General features: G+C 37.8%; 2 non-coding genes across 2 annotated transcripts; one reads left to right on the top strand and one right to left on the bottom strand.

The window, feature by feature from the left end:
* The first annotated feature begins 7,291 nt into the window (after positions 1 to 7,291).
* LOC148567471 (small nucleolar RNA R71) lies at positions 7,292 to 7,399 on the top strand. Its single transcript, XR_015881574.1, has one exon. It is a non-coding gene; the product is annotated as a small nucleolar RNA R71 (small nucleolar RNA).
* Positions 7,400 to 20,632: 13,233 nt separating this feature from the next.
* LOC148567472 (small nucleolar RNA R71) lies at positions 20,633 to 20,740 on the bottom strand. The gene has a single exon (XR_015882152.1). It is a non-coding gene; the product is annotated as a small nucleolar RNA R71 (small nucleolar RNA).
* Positions 20,741 to 22,729: the final 1,989 nt, after the last annotated feature.

Raw genomic sequence — 22,729 nt, forward strand, 5'->3', positions numbered from 1 at the left:
AAAACACAAAACTTGCGAAAAAAAATGGTGAAAATAAAAGAAAAAGAAAGAAAAGGAAAAAGCAAGCAGAAAAAGCCAATAGCTCATTAAACCAAAAGGCAAGAGCAAAAAGCCAGTAACCCTTTAAACTAAAAGGCAAGGGTAAAAAGGATCCAAGACTTTGAGCATTAATGGATCTGAGGGCCCAAAGGAATAAAATCCTGGCCTAAGCGGCTAAATCAAGCTGTCGCTAACCATGTGCTTGTGGCGTGAAGGTGTCAAGTGAAAAAATTTGAGACTGAGCAGTTAAAGTCGTGATCCAAAGCAAAAAGAGTATGCTTAAGAGCTCTGGACACCTCTAACTGGGGACTCTAGCAAAGTTGAGTCATAATCTGAAAAGGTTCACCCAGTTATGTGTCTGTGGCATTTATGTATCCGGTGGTAATACTGGAAAACAAAATGCTTAGGGTCACGGCCAAGACTCACAAAAGTAGCTGTGTTCAAGAATCAACATACTAAACTAGGAGAATCAATAACACTATCTGAATTCTGAGTTCCTATGGATGCCAATCATTCTGAACTTCAAAGGATAAAGTGAGATGCCAAAACTGTTCAGAAGCAAAAAGCTACAAGTCCCGCTCATCTAATTGAAACTAATCTTCAGTGATATTTTTGAGATTCATTGTATATTCTCTTCTTTTTATCCTTTTTTTTTTAGTTGCTTGAGGACAACCAACAATTTAAGTTTGGTGTTTTGATGAGCGGATAATTTATACCCTTTTTGGCATTGTTTTTACATAGTTTTTAGTATGTTTTAGTTAATTTTTATTATATTTTTATTAGTTTTTATTCAAAAATCACATTTCTGGACTTTACTACGAGTTTGTGTGTTTTTGTGTGATTTCAGGTATTTTCTGGCTGAAATTGAGTGACCTGAGCAAAAATCTTATTTAGAGGCTGAAAAAGGACTGCAGATGCTGTTGGATTCTGACCCTTCTGCACTCGAAGTGGATTTTATGGAGCTACAGCTACCCACATGGTGCACTCTCAATTGCGTTGGAAATTAGACATCCTGGGATTTCCATCAATATATAATAGTCTATACTTTGCCCATGATTTGATGGCCCAAATTGGCGTTCAAATTCTGCCTAAAAATTATGGCGTAAAACGCCCAAACTGGCACCATAATTGGAGTTAAACGCCCAAACTGGCACCAAAGCTGACGTTTAACTCCAATAATAGCCTAAACACGTAAAAGCTTCAATGCTCAGCCCAAGCATACACCAAGTGGGCCCTGGATGTGGATTTCTGCACTATCTTATGACATTTTTTGTAACCCTAGGTTACTAGTTAGTATAAAAACTACATTTAAAGATTCATTTAGTAACTTATGACATTTTTTACACTTCATATTGTATTTTTGATGGCATGAGTCTCTAAACCCTATGGTTGGGGGTGAGGAGCTCTGCTGTGTTTCAATGGATTAATGCAATTATTAATGTTTTCCATTCAATCACGCTTGATTCAATTCTAAGATACTCACTCGTACTTCAATCCAGAGAAGATGATGATCTGTGACACTCATCATTATTCTCATATCTATTAACGCGTGCCTGACAACCACACCTGTTCTATCTGAGCTTGACGTAGTCATTGGGCGACAGCTTGAGTGTGTATCTCTTGGGACTCTGATCCACGGATCGAATCCGTGAGATCAGAATCTTCGTGGTAGAGGCTAGAACCAATTGACAGCATTCCTGGGATCTAGAAAGTCTAAACCTTGTCTGTGGTATTCCAAGTAGGATCCGGAAAGGGATAACTGTAAAGAGCTTCAAACTTGCGAATGTTGGGCGCAGTGACAGTGTGCAAAAGGACAATGGTCCTATTCCGACACTAGTGAGAACCGACAGATGATCAGCCGTGCGGTGATAGCGTGGTGCACGAAATCGTGATCGTTCATTCCTTGGTAACGGCGCCAAAAACTTCATGCGCACGTTCATAATTTTAGTTCTTTGTCACAACTTCGCACAACTAACCAGCAAGTGCACTGGGTCGTCCAAGTAATAAACCTTACGTGAGTAAGGGTCGATCCCACGGAGATTGTTGGCTTGAAGCAAGCTATGGTCACCTTGTAAATCTCAGTCAGGCAGATTTAAATGGTTATACAGTTTTAATAATTAAAAGATAAATAAAACGTAAAATAAAGATAGAGATACTTATGCAATTCATTGGTGAGAATTTCAGATAAGCGTATGGAGATGCTTTTGTTCCTTCTGAACCTCTACTTTCCTATTGTCTTCATCCAATCCTTCATACTCCTTTCCATGGCAAGCTGTATGTTGGGCATCACCGTTGTCAATGGCTACATCCCGTCCTATGAGTGAAAATGGTCCAAAATGTGCTGTCACCGCACGGCTAATCATCTGTCGATTCTTGGTCATGCTGGAATAGGATTCAATAATCCTTTTGCGTCTGTCACTACGCCCAGCACTCGCGAGTTTGAAGCTCGTCACAGCCATCCCTTCCTAGATCCTACTCCGAATACCACAGACAAGGTTTAGACTTTTCGGATCTCAAGAATGGCCGCCAATAATTCTAGCCTATACCACGAAGACTCTGATCGTAAATCAGAATGCTAAGAGATACATATTCAAGCTTGTTTACATGTAAAACGGAAGTGTTTGTCAGGCACGCGTTCATAAGTGAGAATGATGATGAGCGTCACATAATCATCACATTCATCATGTTCTTGTGTGCGAATGAATATCTTAGAGAAGAAATAGGCTTGAATTGAATAGAAAAACAATGGTACTTTGCATTAATTCATGAGGAACAGCAGAGCTCCACACCATAGATATTTCTGGCGTTTAATTCTGCTTTGCAACCTATTTCTGGCGTTTAACTCCAAAATTGGGCAGAAAGCTGGCGTTGAACGCCAGTTTGCGTTGTCTAAACTCGAGCAAAGTATGAACTATTGTATATTTCTAGAAAGCCCTGGATGTCTTCTTTCAAACGCAATTTAGAGCATGCCATTTGGGTTTCTGTAGCTCCAGAAAATCCATTTTGAGTGCAGGGAGGTCAGAATCCAACAACATCTGCAGTCCTTCTTCAGCCTCTGAATCTGATTTTTGCTCAAGTCCCTCAATTTCAGCCAGAAAATACCTGAAATCACAAAAAAGACACAAACTCATAGTAAAGTCCAGAAATGTGATTTTTATTTAAAAACTAATAAAAATATACTATAAACTAATCAAATCATACTAAAAACTATGTAAAAGCAATGCAAAAAGCGTATAAATTATCCGCTCATCACAACACCAAACTTAAATTGTTGCTTGTCCCCAAGAAACTAAAAGTTAAATAGGATAAAAAGAAGAGAATATACTATAAAATCCAAAATGTCAATGAAGCTTAGCTCCAATTAAATGAGTAGGACTAGTAGCTTTTTTGCCTCTGAATAGTTTTGGCATCTTACTTAATCCATTGAAGTTCAGAATGATTGGCATCTATAGGAACTCAAAATTCAGATAGTGTTATTGATTCTCCTAGTTCAGTATGTTGATTCTTGAACACAGCTACTTTATGAGTCTTAGCCGTGGCCCTAAGCACTTTGTTTTTCAGTATTACCACCGGATACATAAATGCCACAGACACATAACTGGGTGAACCTTTTCAGATTGTGACTCAGCTTTGCTAGAGTCCCCAATTAGAGGTGTCTAGGGTTCTTAAGCACACTCTTCTTTTTGCTTTGGACCTCAACTTTAACCGCTCAGTCTCAAGTTTTCACTTGACACCTTCACGCCACAAGCACATGGTTAGGGATAGCTTGGTTTAGCCGCTAAGGCCAGGATTTTATTCCTTTAGGCCCTCCTATCCACTGATACTCAAAGGCTTGGATCCTTTTTACCCTTGCCTTTTGGTTTAAAGGGTTATTGGATTTTTGCTCTTGCCTTTTGGTTTTAAGAGCTTTTGGCTTTTTCTGCTTGCTTTTTCTTTTTCTTTCTCTCTTTTTTTCTTTTTTTTCGCCATTTTTCTTTTTCTTTTTTTTTTCGCAAGCTTTTGTATTCACTGCTTTTTCTTGCTTCAAGAATCAATTTTATGATTTTTTAGATTATCAATAATATTTCTCTTTTTCATCATTCTTTCAAGAGCCAACATATTTAACATTCATAAACAACAAATTCAAAAGACATATGCACTGTTCAAGCATTCATTCAGAAAACAAAAAGTATTGTCACCACATCAAAATAATTAAACTAATTTCAAGGATGAATTTGAAACCATGTACTTCTTGTTCTTTTGTTTTTAGAACAGTTTTCATTTAAGAGAGGTGATGGATTCATAGGACATTCATAGCTTTAAGACATAGACACTTAAACACTAATGATCATGTAATAAAGACACAAACATAAATAAACATAAAGCATAGTAAACGAAAAACGAAAAAATAAGAACAAGGAGATTAAGGAACGGGTCCACCTTAGTGAGGGTGGCGTCTTCTTCCTTTTGAAGAACCAATGGTGTTCTTGAGCTCCTCTATGTCTCTTCCTTGCCTTTGTTGCTCCTCCCTCATAGCTCTTTGATCTTCTCTAATCTCATGGAGAATGATGGAGTGCTCTTGGTCCTCCATCCTTAGTTGTCCCATGTTGGAACTTAATTCTCCTAGGGAAGTGTTGATTTGCTTCTAATAGTTTTATGGAGGGAAGTGCATCCCCTAAGGTATCTCAAGGATTTCATGATGAGGAATTTCCTTATGCTCTTGTTGAGGTCCATAACTGGGCTCTCTTATTTGCTCCATCCTTTTGAGATGAATCTCTCTATCTCCCATGACTCAGAGGTGGAAGCTTTTTCCTTCCCTTTCCTCTTTCTAGAGGTTTCTCTAGCCTTAGGTGTCATAAATGGTTATGGAAAAACAAAAAGCAACGGTTTTACCACACCAAACTTAGAAGGTTTGCTCGTCCTCGAGCAAAAGAAGAGAAGAGGGAGTAGAAGAAGAAGAAAATAAATGAGATGGAGAAGTGTGAGTGGTTCGGCCAAGGGGGGTTTTAGGTGGTTATGATGTGTGAAAAGGAAGGAGTGATGGTTTGAATTTGAGTGGGTGGGTGTAGATGGGTTGTATGATGGTTTTGGAGGAGTAATGGAGGTGATTGTTGGAGGTTATTTTGGGAAAGAGTGTTATGAAAAGGTGTGAAGAGGAGAGAAGAAGAGGTGGGGTAGGTGGGGATCTTGTTGGGTCCACAGATCCAGTGGGGTCAAGGACTTAGCATCCCTGCTCCAATTAGGCGTGCAAAATGCCCTTGGAATGCATGTCTGGCGTTAAACGCCAGCTTGCTGCTTGTTTCTGGCATTTAACACCAATTTCATGCTCTGTTCTGGTGTTAAACACTAGTTTGGTGCTTGGTTCTGGCGTTTAACGCCAGCTTGATGCTTCTTTCTGGCGTTAAACGCCAGTTTGATGCTTCTTACTGGCGTTTAAACGCCAGTAAGCTCTTCCTCCAGGGTGAGCTGCTTTTAATGCTGTTTTTCATTCTATTTTTTTTTTCAGTAGTTTTTGTGACTTCACATGATCATCAACCTAAAGAAAACATAAAATAGCAATGGAAAATAAATAGATATAGTTAAATAACATTGGGTTGCCTCCCAACAAGCGCTTCTTTAATGTCAATAGCTTGATAGTAAGCTCTCATGGAGCCTCATAGATATTCAGAGCATTGTTGGGACTCCCAACACCAAACTTAGAGTTTGACTGTGGCTTTGGTTGACTCTGCCGTGAGAGAAGCTTTTCATGCTTCCTCTCCATGGTTACAGAAGGAGAACCTTGAGTTTTAAATACAAGGTAGTCCTCATTCAGTTGAAGGACCAACTCTCCTCTGTCCACATCAATCACAGCTCTTGCTGTGGCTAGGAAGGGTCTTCCAAGGATGATGGATTCATCCTCATCCTTCCCAGTGTCTAGGATTATGAAATCAACAGGGATGTAAAGGCCTTCAACCTTTACTAGCACGTCCTCTACTAGTCCATAAGCCTATTTTCTTGAGTTGTCTGCCATCTCTAATGAGATTCTGGTAGCTTGCACCTCAAAGATCCCTAGTTTTTCCATTACAGAGAGTGGCATTAAGTTTATGCCTGACCCCAGGTCACACAGAGCCTTCTCAAAGGTCATGGTGCCTATGTTACAGGGAATTAGGAATTTACTAGGATCCTGTTTCTTTTGAGGTAATTTCTGCCTATCCAACGCATTCAGTTCATTGGTGAGCAAGGGAGGTTCATCTTCCCAAGTCTCATTACCAAATAGCTTGGCATTCAGCTTCATGATTGCTCCTAAATATTGGGCAAGTTGCCCTTGAACAATGTCTTCATCTTAAGAAGATGAATAGTCATCAGAGCTCATGAATGGTAAAAGGAGGTTCAATGGAATCTCTATGGTCTCTAGATGAGCCTTAGATTCCTTTGGTTCCTCAAAGAGAAACTACTCATTTGTCAGTAAACGTCCCAGGAGGTTTTCCTCACTAGGATTCACGTCCTCCTCCTCCTTTCTGGGTTCGGCCATACCAAGTAAGGTTATGGCCTTGCACTCTCTTTTTGGATTCTCTTCTGTATTGCTTGGGAGAGTACTAGGAGGGGTTTCAGTGACTCTTTTACTCAGCTGGCCCACTTGTGCCTCCAAATTTCTAATGGAGGACCTTGTTTCATTCATGAAACTTAGAGTGGCCTTAGATAGATCAGAGACTATATTTGCTAAGCTAGATGGATTCTGCTCAGAATTCTCTGTCTGTTGCTGAGTGGATGATGGAAAAGGCTTACTATTGCTAAACCTGTTTCTTCCACCATTATTAAAGCCTTGTTGAGGCTTTTTTTAATCCTTCCATGAGAAATTTGGATGATTTCTCCATGAGGGATTATAGGTGTTTCCATAGGGTTCCCCCATGTAATTCACCTCTGCTATTGCAGGGTTCTCAGGATCATAAGCTTCTTCTTCAGAAGATGCCTCTTGAGTACTGTTGGATGCAGCTTGCAATCCATTCAGACTCTGAGAAATCATATTGACTTGCTGAGTCCATATTTTATTCTGAGCCAATATGGCATTTAGAGTATCAATTTCAAGAACTCCCTTCCTCTGAGGCATCCCATTACTCACAGGATTCCTTTCAGAAGTGTACATGAACTGGTTATTTGCAACCATGTCAATGAGTTCTTGAGCTTCTGCAGGCGTTTTCTTTAGGTGAATGGATCCACCTGTAGAATGGTCCAATGACATATTAGCTCATTCAAACAGACCATCATAGAATATATCCAGAATGGTCCATTCTGAAAGCATGTCAGAAGGACACTTTTTGGTCAGTTGCTTGTATCTCTCCCAAGCTTCATAGAGGGATTCACCTTCTTTCTGTTTGAAGGTTTGAACATCCACTCTAAGTTTGCTAAGCTTTTGAGGAGGAAAGAACTTGGCTAAGAAAGCCGTGACCAGCTTATCCCAAGAGTTCAGGCTATCTTTAGGTTGAGAGTCCAACCATATTCTAGCTCTGTCTCTTACAGCAAATGGGAAAAGCATAAGCCTGTAGACCTCGAGATCAACCCCATTGGTCTTAACAGTATCACAGATCTCCAAGAATTCAGTTAAGAACTGAAAAGGATCTTCTGATGGAAGTCCATGAAACTTGCAATTCTGTTGCATCAGAGAAACTAATTGAGGCTTTAGCTCAAAATTGTTTACTCCAATGGCAGGGACTGAGATGCTTCTTCCATGTAAGTTGAAATTTGGTGCAGTAAAGTCACCAAGCATCTTCCTTGCACCTCCACCATTGTTATTATTTTTGGCCATGTTTACTTCTTTTTTGAAAATTTCTATCAGATTTTCTCCAGAGAGTTGTGCTTTAGCTTCCCTTAGCTTTCTCTTCAGAGTCCTTTCAGGTTCAGGATCAGCTTCAACAAGAATGTTCTTATCCTTGTTCCTGCTCATATGAAAAAGAAGAGAACAGAAAAAAAAATATGGAATACTCTATGTCACAGTATAGAGATTCCTTATATGAGTATAAGAAGAGAAGGATGGAAGAAAGAAAAGATAAGAATTCGAACACAGAGGAGAAGAGTTCGTTCGAATTTTTGAGTAGAAGAGAAGTGTTAGTAGATAAATAAATAGAAGGAGATGAGAGAGAGGAAAATTCAAAAATTAAAAATAAAATGAAAAATATTTTTTTTTTGTTTTTATGTTGACTATTAATTAGAATTCGAAATTTAAGATGGGAAATAAAATTAAATTAAAATTTAAGACAATTAGTTAATTAAAACAAATTTTGAAAAAGGGGTTAGTAATTTTCGAAAATAAGAGAGAGAAAAGTAGTTAGGTGGTTTTGAAAAAGATATGATTGAAATAGTAAACTTTTAAAATCAAACAAAAAGTTAAGTGGTTAATTGAAAAAGATTTGAAAATCAATTTTGAAAAGATAAGAGGTTAGAAAAGATTTTGAAATTGATTTTGAAAAAGATGTGATTGAAAATTATTTTGAAAAAGATTTGAAAAAGAAATTTAAAAAGATTTGATTTTGAAATTTAAAGGTGATTACTTGACTAACAAGAAACTAAAAGATATGATTCTAAAATTTAAAGATTGAACCTTTCTTAATAGGCAAGTAACAACTTTAAAATTTTGGAATTAATCACATTAATTGTTAATAAAGATTTTGAAATTATGAAATGAAATTAAGAGAAAGATTTTAAAAATCATTTTTTAAAATTTTCGAAAATCTTAAAAAAATGAAGAAGATTTGATTTTTGAAAAAGATTTGAAGAAGATAGAATTTTTAAATTGAAAATTTGACTTGACTCATAAGAAACAACTAAATTTTAAAAATTTTTGAAAAAATCAACTCAAATTTTCGAATTTTATGAGAAGAAAAAGGGAAAGATATTTTTTTGATTTTTGAATTTTTAATGATGAAAGAGAAAAACAACCAAAAGACTCAAAACATGAAAATTATGAATCAAAACACATGATGCATGCAAGAACACTTTGAATGTCAAGATGAACACCAAGAACACATTGAATGTCAAGATGAACACCAAGAACTTATTTTTGAAAATTTTTAAGAAAAGAAAAATATGCAAGACACCAAACATAGAAATTTTCAAACTTTAGACACTAATAAATTGAAAATGTATATCAAAAATAAGAAAAGACACAAAACATAAAAATGCAAAGATCAAACAAAGAAAATCATCAAGAACAACTTGAAGATTATGATGAACACCATGCATGAATTTTTCGAAAATTTTTTTAGTGAAAATTAAAAATATGCAATTGACACCAAACTTAAAAATTGACATAAGACTCAAACAAGAAACATCAAATTTTTTGTTTTTATGATTTTATTATCTTTTTTTTTTGTAATTTTTCGAAAATAAAAAGAATAAAAACAAAAACTTAAAATTAAAATAAAATTACCTAATCTGAGCAACAAGATGAACCGTCAGTTGTCCAAACTCGAAAAATTCCCGGCAACGGCGCCAAAAACTTGGTGCACGAAATCATGATCTTTCATTCCTTGGTAACGGCACCAAAAACATCATGCGCACGTTTATAATTTTAGTTTTTTGTCACAACTTCGCACAACTAACCAGCAAGTGCACTGGGTCGTCCAAGTAATAAACCTTACGTGAGTATGGGTCGATCCCACGGAGATTGTCGGCTTGAAGCAAGCTATGGTCACCTTGTAAATCTCAGTCAGGCGGATTTAAATAGTTATATAATTTTAATAATTAAAAGAAAAATAAAACGTAAAATAAAGATAGAGATACTTATGTAATTCATTGGTGAGAATTTCAGATAAGCGTATGGAGATGCTTTTGTTCCTTCTGAACCTCTGCTTTCCTACTGTCTTCATCCAATCCTTCATACTCCTTTCCATGGCAAGCTGTATGTTGGGCATCACCGTTGTCAATGGCTACATCCCGTCCTCTCAGTAAAAATGGTCCAAAATGCACTGTCATCGCACAGCTAATCATCTGTCGGTTCTCGATCATGCTGGAATAGGATTCAGTAATCCTTTTGCGTTTGTCACTACGCCCAGCACTCGCGAGTTTGAAGCTCGTCACAGCCATCCCTTCCCAGATCCTACTTGGAATACCACAGACAAGGTTTAGACTTTTCGAATCTCAAGAATGGCCGCCAATAATTCTAGCCTATACCACGAAGACTCTAATCGTAAATCAGAAGGCTAAGAGATACACATTCAAGCTTGTTTACATGTAGAACGGAAGTGTTTGTCAGGAACGCGTTCATAAGTGAGAATGATGATGAGCGTCACATAATCATCACATTCATCATGTTCTTGTGTGCGAATGAATATCTTAGAGAAGAAATAGGCTTGAATTGAATAGAAAAACAATGGTACTTTGCATTAATTCATGAGGAACAACTGAGTTCCATACCTTAATCTATGGTGTGTAGAAACTCTACCGTTGAAAATACATAAGTGAAAATAGTCCAGGCATGGCCGAATGGCCAGCCTCCCAAAGAGGGTTCAATCATCAAAACATGATCAAAAGATGTAAATACAATAGTAAAAAGTTCTATTTATACTAAATTACTTACTAGGGTTACAGAAATAAGTAATTGATGCAGAAATCCACTTCCGGGCCCACTTGGTGTGTGCTTGGACTGAGCATTGAAGCTTTCACGTGTAGATGTCTTCCTTTGAGTTAAACGCCAGTTTGTAGCCTGTTTCTGGCGTTTAACTCTGCTTTGCAACCTGTTTCTGGCGTTTAACTCCAAAATAGGGCAGAAAGCTGGCGTTGAACGCCAGTTTGCGTCGTCTAAACTCGGGCAAAGTATGGACCATTATATATTGCTGGAAAGCCCTGGATGTCTACTTTCCAAAGCAATTAAGATCGTGACATTTGGGTTTCTGTAGCTCCAGAAAATCTATTTTCAGTGCCGGGAGGTTAGAATCCAACAGCATCTGCAGTCCTTCTTCAGCCTTTGAATCTGATTTTTGCTCAAGTCCCTCAATTTCAGCCGGAAAATACCTGAAATCACAGAAAAACACAAAACTCATAGTAAAGTCCAGAAATGTGATTTTTATTTAAAAACAAATAAAAGTATACTAAAAACTAATCAAATCATACTAAAAATTATGTAAAAACAATGCCAAAAAGCGTATAAATTATCCGCTCATCACAGCGCCTGATATTTTTCATCCGAGAGAATCATACAGCCTGCCATAAAAGGAAGCCATGCATGTTTAGAGAAGAAAACAGTAGGAAAACAGAGATTCAGATGACAGAGCATCTCCGGAACCTTAACCTGTTTCTCATTACTGAATCACAAGTACCATTTATTTTATGTATTTACTTTTCATAAACACAATTACTCTTATTATTAATCTCCTGACTAAGATTTACATAATAACCATAGCTTGCTTTAAGTCGACAATCTCTGTGGGATCGACCCTTACTCATGTAAGGTATTACTTGGACGAACCAGTGCACTTGCTGGTCAGTTGTGCGGAGTTGTGAAAAGTGTAATCACAATTTCGTGCACCAATGGTGGAGTTCTTTTTATAGTCTTTTTAATCAAATAAGGATGATGCATATCTGAAACATGATATGCCTCCAAATGTTTTATGTTTTGCATTTTCATATCTTGAGTAGTTTTCTTGTTAGGATTTGCATTATGCTTGTTATCACTCATCTGCTTTAAATTCATGTTTTGTCTCCCTTTATGCATAAATAAAAGAAAAATGCTTGATATAGAGAGTAATTGTCCAATGTGGTAAGAATTAGAATGAAATTCAATGGTGGTGCTTACTTGATTTAATGATTAGCTCAGTAATAAAAGCTGCATAATAGGATGTTCTTTGTAGTGTGAACTAAGCTGCTGCTATAAAACCTTTTATTAATGAGCATGCCTTGAGAATAAAGCAAAATAAGAAAGAAAAAGAAAGAGAAAAGCCAAGAATTGGCAAAGAAACAAATAATAAGGCTGGACACCAATAGCTTGGACCTTAGGACATATGCCTGTGGTACTTTTTGTACTAGGATATGCTTGGACAATTAGGTTCTAAGGAGTATTTCAAAACTTGGTAACTTGGATTAACTAATTCGGGATGACCAACCGAAAGTCCATTATCAAGAGCAACCTAGTTACAAAGCATTTAGTGATCCAAAGATATGCTGGGCATCAATGTTTCTAGGAAGAATTTGTGAGCCAAGTGTCTGTGGTAAAGAAGTGTTGAGCAAAAATTGAGCCAAAAGGCTGCTGCAACACTTGACACCAAGCTTTCATTAAGAAATAAGCTTTCTAGGCAAAAGAAAGAATGAAAAAGCTAACAGGGATCAATCAAAGAGCAAGGTATTATAGCAGCAACTCTAGTAAATCTTCAAAGGGACATTTCATATCAGACAGCAAAGAATAATTGAGCTGATTTTGTTTGCATAAAACCCCATGAATCAAGTTCTATTATGCTAGCTTTTCAAGCATCATTCACTTGTTTCATTAGGTTTTATGCACTTTCTTGCACAATAAGTAAGTGATTTGGAGTGGATTTTCATGATTATGTTAAATTAATCAACCATCATTTATTTGACACAAAATCATAGGGTTTAAGCTAGAATTAGTTGATTTTATGAATGAATTAGAAACCTTGTGAATTTAGTGATACTTTGACATGTTTGTGTGGTTGCTTGTAGGTGAAGAAATGGTATAAAGAGGAAATTTTGGCACACTTTTGAAGATTGAGCACGCTTTGGACCTTAGGCCATGCTTTCAAAAGCGTGGCCCAGAAAAGTAAAGCATGGCACTCAACCATGAAGGAGCACAAGGCCAGCGCTCAACAAAGGCCAAGATAAGGAGCGCTTAAATCAAGTGAGCACTATGCTCACTCTAGTGAGCATTTGCGTGCTCTTTAGCAAGGGAAGCAAGGCCAAGACAAGGCTGGTGCTCAAATCAAGTGAGCACTATGCTCACTCTAGTGAGCATTGTCGCACATCAAACCAATGAAGGCAAGGAGCACTCAAATGGTGCTCAAAGAAGTGAGCACTATGCTCACTTGAAGTGAGCATTTTCGTGCCTTCACCAAGGAAATTTAGGAAGCGTAGCATTCAAAAAAGGGGACACCAAGGTTCTAAGAGGGGGCACGTATTCAACACAAGGAGTAGCACTCATTATTTGAGCGCAGTGCTCACTTAGGGAGCGCTAGTGAGCATGCTTCACCTAGGAAAGTGAGCACAATGCTCACTAAACCGAGCGGAGCACTCCCTTGGGAGCCGAACTGGACCCATGCCTCCACTTCAATTGAACCAAAGCCAAACTAGACCCATCCTTCTTGAAATCCATTTCTCATTCAAGGCCAACTTTGAAAAGGCCACTCCAAGCTTTGAAGACCAAAATAGAAAGTGTATATGTAGGAGTTAATTTGATTTGTAAGAACCTTTTTTGCTGATTTTTTTTTACTTTTTTACTTGTTTTTTAATTTGGGATTTGGGAATTTGGGTCTGAGTTTTTCTTTCTGCGTTTTCTTTCTTCTCCAACTTTTAATTTCTGTTCTTGGAATTTAAATTGAGATTGAAGAGTTTCATTGATTCTAAGTTTGAGAATCATCTTTTACCTCTCTTCTCAATTGTTCTAAGGATTGGCTCTGAGTTTAGTTTTCTGTTTTCAACTTCTTTCAACTACAACTTCTACTTTTCTGTTTTGGGTTTTTGGATTGAAATTGAGGAATTCTATTGAATTTGGATCTAAGTTTCTTTTGCTGTTTTAAATTTCATTTTCTTCTGCAATTTATTTCTTGCTTGATCAAGAGAGTAATTGAGAGTTAGATCTGCTTTCTAACCTCATTTCTCTTCTTCAATCTTCAATTTCTCTTTAAGCATTTCATAATTGACTTAAATTCTCTTGCTGTTTTGTTTCTTGAAGAAATTTTCCATTTCTATTCTAGCTACTGAGATCCAGATCTGGAGTCTTGCATCTCAGAGCTTTCTGATTTACTTTAGTTTGCAATTCCCTGTTCAATTCCAAGTCCCAGCACCCAAATCCTTTACCATTCAAGCAATTTAAATTTCCAGCAATTTAGATTCAGTAATTTAAGTTTCTTGCACTTTAAGTTTCTGTCATTTACTTTTCCTGCAATTTAGGTTTCTGCTCTTTCACTTTCTTGTTCTTTACCTTACTTGCAATTTATCTCTTCTGTATTTTATTCTTCTGCTTAATTTACCTTCTGCATCTTTGTTTACTTGCAATTTAGCTTCTGTCAATCAAAATCACTCAATTCATCAAATATTCACTTAACTAAATTCATCACCTAACTAAAATTGCTCAATCCATCAATCCCTATGGGATCGACCTCACTCTTGTGAGTAATTACTACTTGATGCGACTCGGTACACTTGCCGGTGAGTTTAGGTGTGGAATCTGATTTCCACCCATCACTAACTAAAAGAATTGGTTATGGATGGTGTTTGGTAGTGTTGGGTGATGATTGAAGGGTGGAAAGAGAAGAGAAGAAGGAAAGAAATGGAAAGAATAGAAGAAAAGAAAGTGGGTGAAATAGGGCAATCCACGCGTGCGCATCATGTACGCGTAAGCGTGGATTGATAAAATGGAAGCGACGCGTACGCGCGGGTCACGCGTACGTGTGCATGGCAAATCAGAGAGTCGATGCGTACGCACGAAGCACGCGTACGCGTGGGTTAACTTTTGCCTCAGACACAAGTCTGGCACACTTTAGGCACAACTCTCTGGTTTTTGGCTAGGAGGTAAAACTTTTGGATCCACGCGTATGCATGGGGGACGCGTGCGCGTGGATGGTCGAAAATGCTTGGGGCGCGCGTACGCATGAGTGACACGCACGTATAGGTTGGTGCTCTGTTTTTCAAAATTTTTCAAGTTCTTGCACCAAACCAAGCACTCCAAACCTCCAAACAACTACAAAAACATCATAAAACCTTATTTAACCTACTAGACTCCCAAATAAACATATCTAACCAAACAAAACAAAAAACTAAACTAATTATTAGCAATATTTACAAAAAGGAAAAAGGAAAAATGTTACCACGGTGGGGTGTCTCCCACCTAGCACTTTTGTTTATTGTCCTTAAGTTGGACTTATGAGGAGCTCCTATCAAGGTGGCTTGTGCTTGAATCCATCCTTGAACATCCACCAATGCTTGGACTTCCAATAAGCTCTATCTTCCAAAGTTAATAACTCTAAGCCTTGATGGAGTTCTTCACAAACCATGGGCTCCCACAGTTGATCTTCCTTGTGCGATCCGGGATCCCACACTTTGTTTTCACACCCGTTCTTGAGTTGATCATGGTGGTTTTCTCCGGGTGGCAAGAGAGATGAATTCTCATAGAAGCACCAAACTACCCTCCTAGACCCATCCAATTGAGCACTAGTCCAACCCTTACTTCTTGAAGCTTCAACCATAATGAGCCTAGACTTACAACGCCAACCACTAAACATCCTCCTCTTATGCTTAATTCCGCAAAGCGCCCTAAGTTGGCCATCCGTCTCAAGCAGACCAAATTCAAGTGGGATAATAAAGCTAAGAGTTAGAAGTTTTCTCCACTCAAATAAAGGATTGGATGACAACCTCGGTGGAGGAGTTCCCAATGACCTTGACAAGGCACGCTCTACTCTCGTCCATCCTCTCCTAGAGACTTCCACCACTAGGTGAGATTCTTCAAGCTTTACCCCTTGCAAAACTTCGTCAAGTTCCCGTTCTTCTTCACCAATGCCTTCAATCTCTTCCCCATCACTCAAATCATAGATAGGAGGTTTAGTGAAATCTACCTCATCATCAATTCCAAGTCCAATGGGGAAGGATCATATGCTGATGCGGAATCATTATAAATAGGAGGGCCTATTACTTGGGACACTTCTTCCAATTCTTCAATCACATTGTGCCTTGGAGGTTGTGCATTATCCTCCTCAACATCAACTTCAAACTCCATGGAAGAAAGCTCTTCAATTTGTGATTCCTCTATGTACTCAACATATCCTAAGGTTCCAACCACTATTTCCTTTGGTTCAATCATCTCTACCTTCTCCTCTTGTTGCACTTCTTGCTTTAACTCTTCTTCTCCACCTTGAAGCTTCAAGTTCACTCCCTCACTAAGCTCTTTGGTTGCCTCTCCACATTCAACAACGGAAGTGCCTTGATCGTGCAAACTTAGGTAGGATGAGACTATGATGCTAACGGCTTCTACCATGATAGCCGTCTTGGCTTTTAACTCCTTAAACTTCTTTTCATCCTCCTTTTTTTGCCTTAAGATACGAGATTTAAGATCTCTTAGTTCTATCATGAGGGCTTCATCGGGAGGTGGTGGTGGAAGAGAGGGTTCATTGTTTGAGGAAAGGGTATTGTAATTGGAAGCTGGTTTATATTGGTAAAATTCTTGAGGTGGTGTGTGGATTTTGTGGTTCATGGGAGTATTGGTGTTGGAATGGTGGTGGCTCTAGATATGGTTCATATGGTGGTTGGTATGGTGGGTATGAGTTAGGATCATATAGAGGTGGTTGGTGGTATGAGGCTTGTGAGTATGATAGAAGGCTATATTGAGGAGGGGGTTCATATGCATGATTGTGGTTGACAACCACAATGAGGGTCATCACATACATTAGATTGGTATGTATCAAGATTTGAATTGTACCCATAAGAAGCCTGATGAGCGGATAATTTATACGCTTTTTGACATTATTTTTAGTATGTTTTTAGTAGGATCTAGTTACTTTTAGGGATGTTTTCATTAGTTTTTATGTTAAATTCACATTTCTGGACTTTACTATGAGTTTGTGTGTTTTTCTATGATTTCAGGTATTTTCTGGCTGAAATTGAGGGAATTGAGCAAAAATCAGATTCAGAGGTTGAAGAAGGACTGCTGATGCTGTTGGATTCTGACCTCCATGCACTCAAAGTGGATTTTCTGGAGCTACAGAACTCGAAATGGCGCGCTTCCAATTGAGTTGGAAAGTAGACATCCAGGGCTTTTCAGCAATGTATAATAGTCCATACTTTGCCCAAGTTTAGACAACACAAACTAGCGTTCAACGCCAGCTCTCTGCCCAATTCTGGAGTTCAGCGCCAGAAAGGGATCAAAAACCAGAGTTGAACGCCAGAAATGGATCAAAACCTGGCGTTCAACTCCACAAATGGCCTCTGCACGTGGAAAGTTAAAGCTCAGCCCAAGCACACACCAAGTGGGCCCCGGAAGTGGATTTATGCATCAATTACTTACTTCTGTAAACCCTAGTAGCTAGTTTATTATAAATAGGACCTCTTACTATTGTATTAGACATCCTGGATTGTATTTTGATCCTGTGATCTCATTTTGGGGGCTGGCCACTCGGCCATGCCTACCCTCTATTCACTTATGTATTTTCAACGGTAGAGTTTCTACACTCCATAGATTAAGGTGTGGAGCTCTGCTGTTCCTCAAAGATTAATGCAAAGTACTACTGTTTTCTATTCAATTCATCTTATTTCGCTTCTAAGATATTCATTCGCACTTCAACCTGAATGTGATGAACGTGACAATCATCATCATTCCCTATGAACGCGTGCCTGACAACCACTTCCGTTCTACATTAGATTGAATGAGTATCTCTTAGATCTCTTAATCAGAATCTTCGTGGTGTAAGCTAGAATGATGGCGGCATTCAAGAGAATCCGGAAAGTCTAAACCTTGTCTGTGGTATTCCGAGTAGGATTCAATGATTGAATGACTGTGATGAACTTCAAACTCGCGATTGCTGGGCGTAGTGACAGATGCAAAAGGATAGTAAATCCTATTCCAGCATGATCGAGAACCGACAGATGAATAGCCATGCCGTGACAGGGTGCGTTGACCATATTCACTGAGAGGATAGGATGTAACCATTGACAAGGGTGATGCCTCCAGACAATTAGCCGTGCCGTGACAGGGCATTTGGATCATTTTCCCGAGAGAAGACCGAAAGTAGCCATTGACAATGGGATGCAATACATAAAGCCAGCCATGGAAAGGAGTAAGACTGATTGGATGAAGATAGCAGGAAAGCAGAGGTTCAGAAGAACGAAAGCATCTCTATTCGGTTATCTGAAATTCTCACCAATGATTTACATAAGTATTTCTATCCCTATTTTTTTAATTATTTTCGAAAACTCCATTACTATTTTATATCCGCCTGACTGAGATTTACAAGGTGACCATAGCTTGCTTCATACCAACAATCTCCGTGGGATTCGACCCTTACTCACGTAAGGTATTACTTGGACGACCCAGTGCACTTGCTGGTTAGTTGTGCGAAGTTGTGAACCATGGTATTGGCATCATGTTTTTGGCGCCATTACCAGGGAAAGAAAGAGCAATGAATTTTACATAATCAAAGTGTAATCACAATTTCTGCGCACCAAGTTTTTGGCGCCGTTGCCGGGGATTGTTCGAGTTTGGACAACTGACGGTTCATCTTGTTGCTCAGATTAGGTAATTTTCTTTTTATTTTATTTTCAAAAAAAAATTTTTTCAAAAATCTTTCAAAAATTTCTCATCTGTTTTCGAAAAAAAAATGTTTTCAAAAATATATTTTTCTTCAACATTTTTAAGAATGAATTCTAGTATTTCATATAACATGTTTTAGCTTGGCTGGCTATTAAGCCATGTCCAATTCCCAAGATTTTGATTGAGGACTATGAATTCATTACTTCCTTTTTCCCAAATATTTTCAAAAAAATTTAAAAGAAAATACAAAAAAATCATAAAATCATAAAAAATCAAAAATATTTTGTGTTTCTTGTTTGAGTCACGTGTCATGTTATAAGTTTGGTGTCAATTGCATATGCATCTTGCATTTTTTTGAAAATTCATGCATTCATAGTGTTCTTCATGATCTTCAAGTTGTTCTTGGTAAGTCTTCTTGTTTGATCTTGATGTTTTCTTGTTTTGTGTTGTATGATGTTTTTCATATGCATTTTTCGTTTGTTAGAGTCTACACATGAATGATTTCTAAGTTTGGTGTCTTACATGTTTTTTTTGCATTAAAAATCTTTCAAAAATGTGTTCTTGATGTTCATCATGATCTTCATAGTGTTCTTGGTGTTCATCTTGACATTCATAGCATTCTTGCATGCATTCATTGTTTTAATCTAAAAATTTCATGCATTGCATCATTTTTCTTGTTTTTCTCTCTCATCATTAAAAATTCAAAAATAAAAAAAAATATCTTTCCCTTTTTCTCTCTTAAAAATTCGGAAATTAGATTTGACTTTTTCAAAAATTTTTAAAAATCTAGTTGTTTTTATGAGTCAAATCAAATTTTCAATTTAAAAATCTCATCTTTTTCAAAATCTTTTTCAAAAATCAAATCTTTTTCAAATTTCTTAGTTATTTTTGAAAATTCCAAAAATATTTTTCAAAAATCTTTTTCTTAATTTTACATCATATTTTCGAAAATAACATCATCAATTAATGTTTTGATTCAAAAATTTCAAGTTTGTTACTTATTTGTTAATAAAGATTCAAACTTTAAGTTCTAGAATCATATTTTATGATTTCTTGTGAATCAAGTCATTAATTGAGATTTTAAAAATCAAATCTTTTTCAAAAACTAATTTCTATCATATGTTTTCAAAAATATCTTCTTATCTTACCTTTTTCAAAAATTTGATTTCAAAATATTCTTTCTAACTTCCTAACTTCTTATCTTTTCAAATTTGTTTCAACTAACTAACTAACTTTTTGTTTGTTTCTTATCTTTTTCAAAACTACCTAACTAACTCTCTCTCTCTCTCTAATTTTTGAAAATATCTCCTCCCTTTTTCAAAATTTCTTTTTAATTAACTAATTATTTCAATTTTAAAACTTAATTTTCGAAAATCACTAACCTTTTTCAAAAACTATTTTCAAAAATCACTAACTCTTTTTCAAAAATTATTTTCAAAATTTTCCCTCTCTCATCTTATTCTATTTATTTATTCATCTACTAACATCTCTCCCTCACCCACCAAAAATCCGAACTCCCTCTCTCTCTCTCTCTGAGTTCAGATTTTCTTCTTCTTTTCTTCTACTAACACAAGGACCTCTATACTGTGATATAAAGGATCCATATTATTATTATTTTCTCTGTGCCCTCTTCTTTGTCATATGAGCAAGAGCAAGGACAAGAACATTCTTGGTGAAGCAGATCCAGAACCTGAATAGACCCTGAAGAGAAAATTAAGAGAAGCTAAATTACAACAATCCAGAGATAACCTTTCAGAAATTTTCGAACAGGAAGAGGAGATGGCAGCCGAAAATAATAATAATGCAAGGAGGATGCTTGGTGACTTTACTGCACCTAATTCCAATTTACATGGAAGAAGCATCTCCATTCCTGCCATTGGAGCAAACAACTTTGAGCTGAAACCTCAATTAGTTTCTTTGATGCAGCAGAACTGCAAGTTTCATGGACTTCCATCTGAAGATCCTTTTCAGTTCTTAACTGAATTCTTGCAGATATGTGATACTATTTAGACTAATGGAGTAGATCCTGAAGTCTACAGGCTCATGCTTTTCCCTTTTGCTGTAAGAGACAGAGCTAGAATATGGTTGGACTCTCAACCCAAAGACAGCCTGAACTCTTGGGATAAGCTCGTCACGGCTTTCTTAGCCAAGTTCTTTCCTCCTCAAAAGCTGAGCAAGCTTAGAGTGGATGTTCAAACCTTCAAACAGAAAGAAGGTGAATCCCTCTATGAAGCTTGGGAAAGATACAAGCAGCTGACCAAAAAGTGTCCTTCTGACATGCTTTCAGAATGGACCATCCTGGATATATTCTATGATGGTTTATCTGAGCTATCAAAGATGTCATTGAATACTTCTGCAGGTGGATCCATTCACCTAAAGAAAATGCCTGCAGAAGCTCAAGAACTCATTGACATGGTTGCTAATAACCAGTTCATGTACACTTCTGAGAGGAATCCTGTGAGTAATGGGACGCCTATGAAGAAGGGAGTTCTTGAAGTTGATACTCTGAATGCCATATTGGCTCAGAACAAAATATTGACTCAGGAAGTCAATATGATTTCTCAGAGTCTGAATGGAATGCAAGCTGCATCCAACAGTACTCAAGAGGCTTCTTATGCAGAAGAAGCTTATGATCCTAAGAACCCTGCAATAGCAGAGGTGAATTACTTAGGTGAACCTTATGGAAACACCTATAACTCATCATGGAGAAATCATCCAAATTTCTCATGGACGGATCAAAAGCCTCAACAAGGCTTTAATAATGGTGGAAGAAATAGGTTTAACAATAGTAAACCTTTTCCATCATCAACTCAACAACAGACAGAGAGCTCTGAACAAAATGCTTCTAATTTAGCAAACTTAGTTTCTGATCTATCCAAGGCCACTGTAAGTTTCATGAATGAAACAAGGTCTTCCATTAGAAATTTGGAAGCACAAGTGAGCCAACTGAGTAAAAGGATCACTGAAATCCCTCCTAGTACTCTCCCAAGCGATACAGAAGAGAATCCAAAAGGAGAGTGCAAGGCCATTGACATAAGCACCATGGCCGAACCTGTAAGGGAAGGAGAGGACGTGAATCCCAAGGAGGAAGACCTCCTGGGACGTCCAGTGATCAATAAGGAGCTTCCCTCTGAGGAACCAAAGGACTCTGAGGCTCATCTAGAGACCATAGAGATTCCATTGAACCTCCTTATGCCATTCATGAGCTCTGATGAATATTCCTCTTCTGAAGAGAATGAGGATGTTACTGAAGAGCAAGCTGCCAAGTTCCTTGGTGCAATCATGAAGCTAAATGCCAAATTATTTGGTATTGAGACTTGGGAAAATGAACCTCCCTTGTTCACCAATGAACTAAGTGACCTGGGTCAACTGACATTGCCTCAGAAGAGACAGGATCCTGGAAAGTTCATAATACCTTGTACCATAGGCACCATGATCTTTAAGGCTCTGTGTGACCTTGGTTCAGGAATAAACCTCATGTCCCTCTCTGTAATAGAGAAACTGGGAATCTATGGGGTGCAAGCTGCTAAAATCTCATTAGAGATGGCAGACAATTCAAGAAAACAGGCTTATGGACAAGTAGAGGACGTGTTAGTAAAGGTTGAAGGCCTTTACATCCCTACTGATTTCATAGTCCTGGATACTGAAAAGGAAGAGGATGAATCCATCATCCTAGGAAGACCTTTCCTAGCCACAGCAAGAGCTGTGATTGATGTGGACAGAGGAGAATTGATCCTTCAAATAAATAAGGACAACCTTGTGTTTACAACTCAAGGATCTGTCTCTGCTTCCATGGAGAGGAAGTAGAAAAAGCTTCTCTCAAAGCAGAGTCAACCAGAGCCCCCATAGTCAAACTCTAAGTTTGGTGTTGAACTTCCATATCCAAACTCTAAGTTTGGTGTTGGGAAGTCTCAACAATGCTCTGAACACCTGTGAGGCTCCATGAGAGCCCACTATCAAGCTATTGACATTAAAGAAGTGCTTGTTGGGAGGCAACCCAATTTTTATTTATCTAATTTTATTTTCATTATTTTTCATGTTTTATTAGGTTCATGATCATGTGGAGTCACAAAATAAATATAAAAATTGAAAACGGAATCAAAAACAGCAGAAGAAAAATCACACCCTGGAGGAAGCACCTGTCTGGCGTTCAACGCCAGAACAGAGCATGGTTCTGGCGCTGAACTCCCAAAATGGGCAGTGTCTGGGCGCTGAACGCCCAAAATGGGCAGCATCTGGGCGCTGAACGCCAAAAATGCACCCTGGAGAAGA

Source organism: Arachis ipaensis, chromosome B4 (assembly GCF_059453495.1).
Source record: "Arachis ipaensis isolate K30076 ecotype BB chromosome B4, ASM5945349v1, whole genome shotgun sequence".
Lineage (NCBI taxonomy): Eukaryota > Viridiplantae > Streptophyta > Magnoliopsida > Fabales > Fabaceae > Arachis > Arachis ipaensis.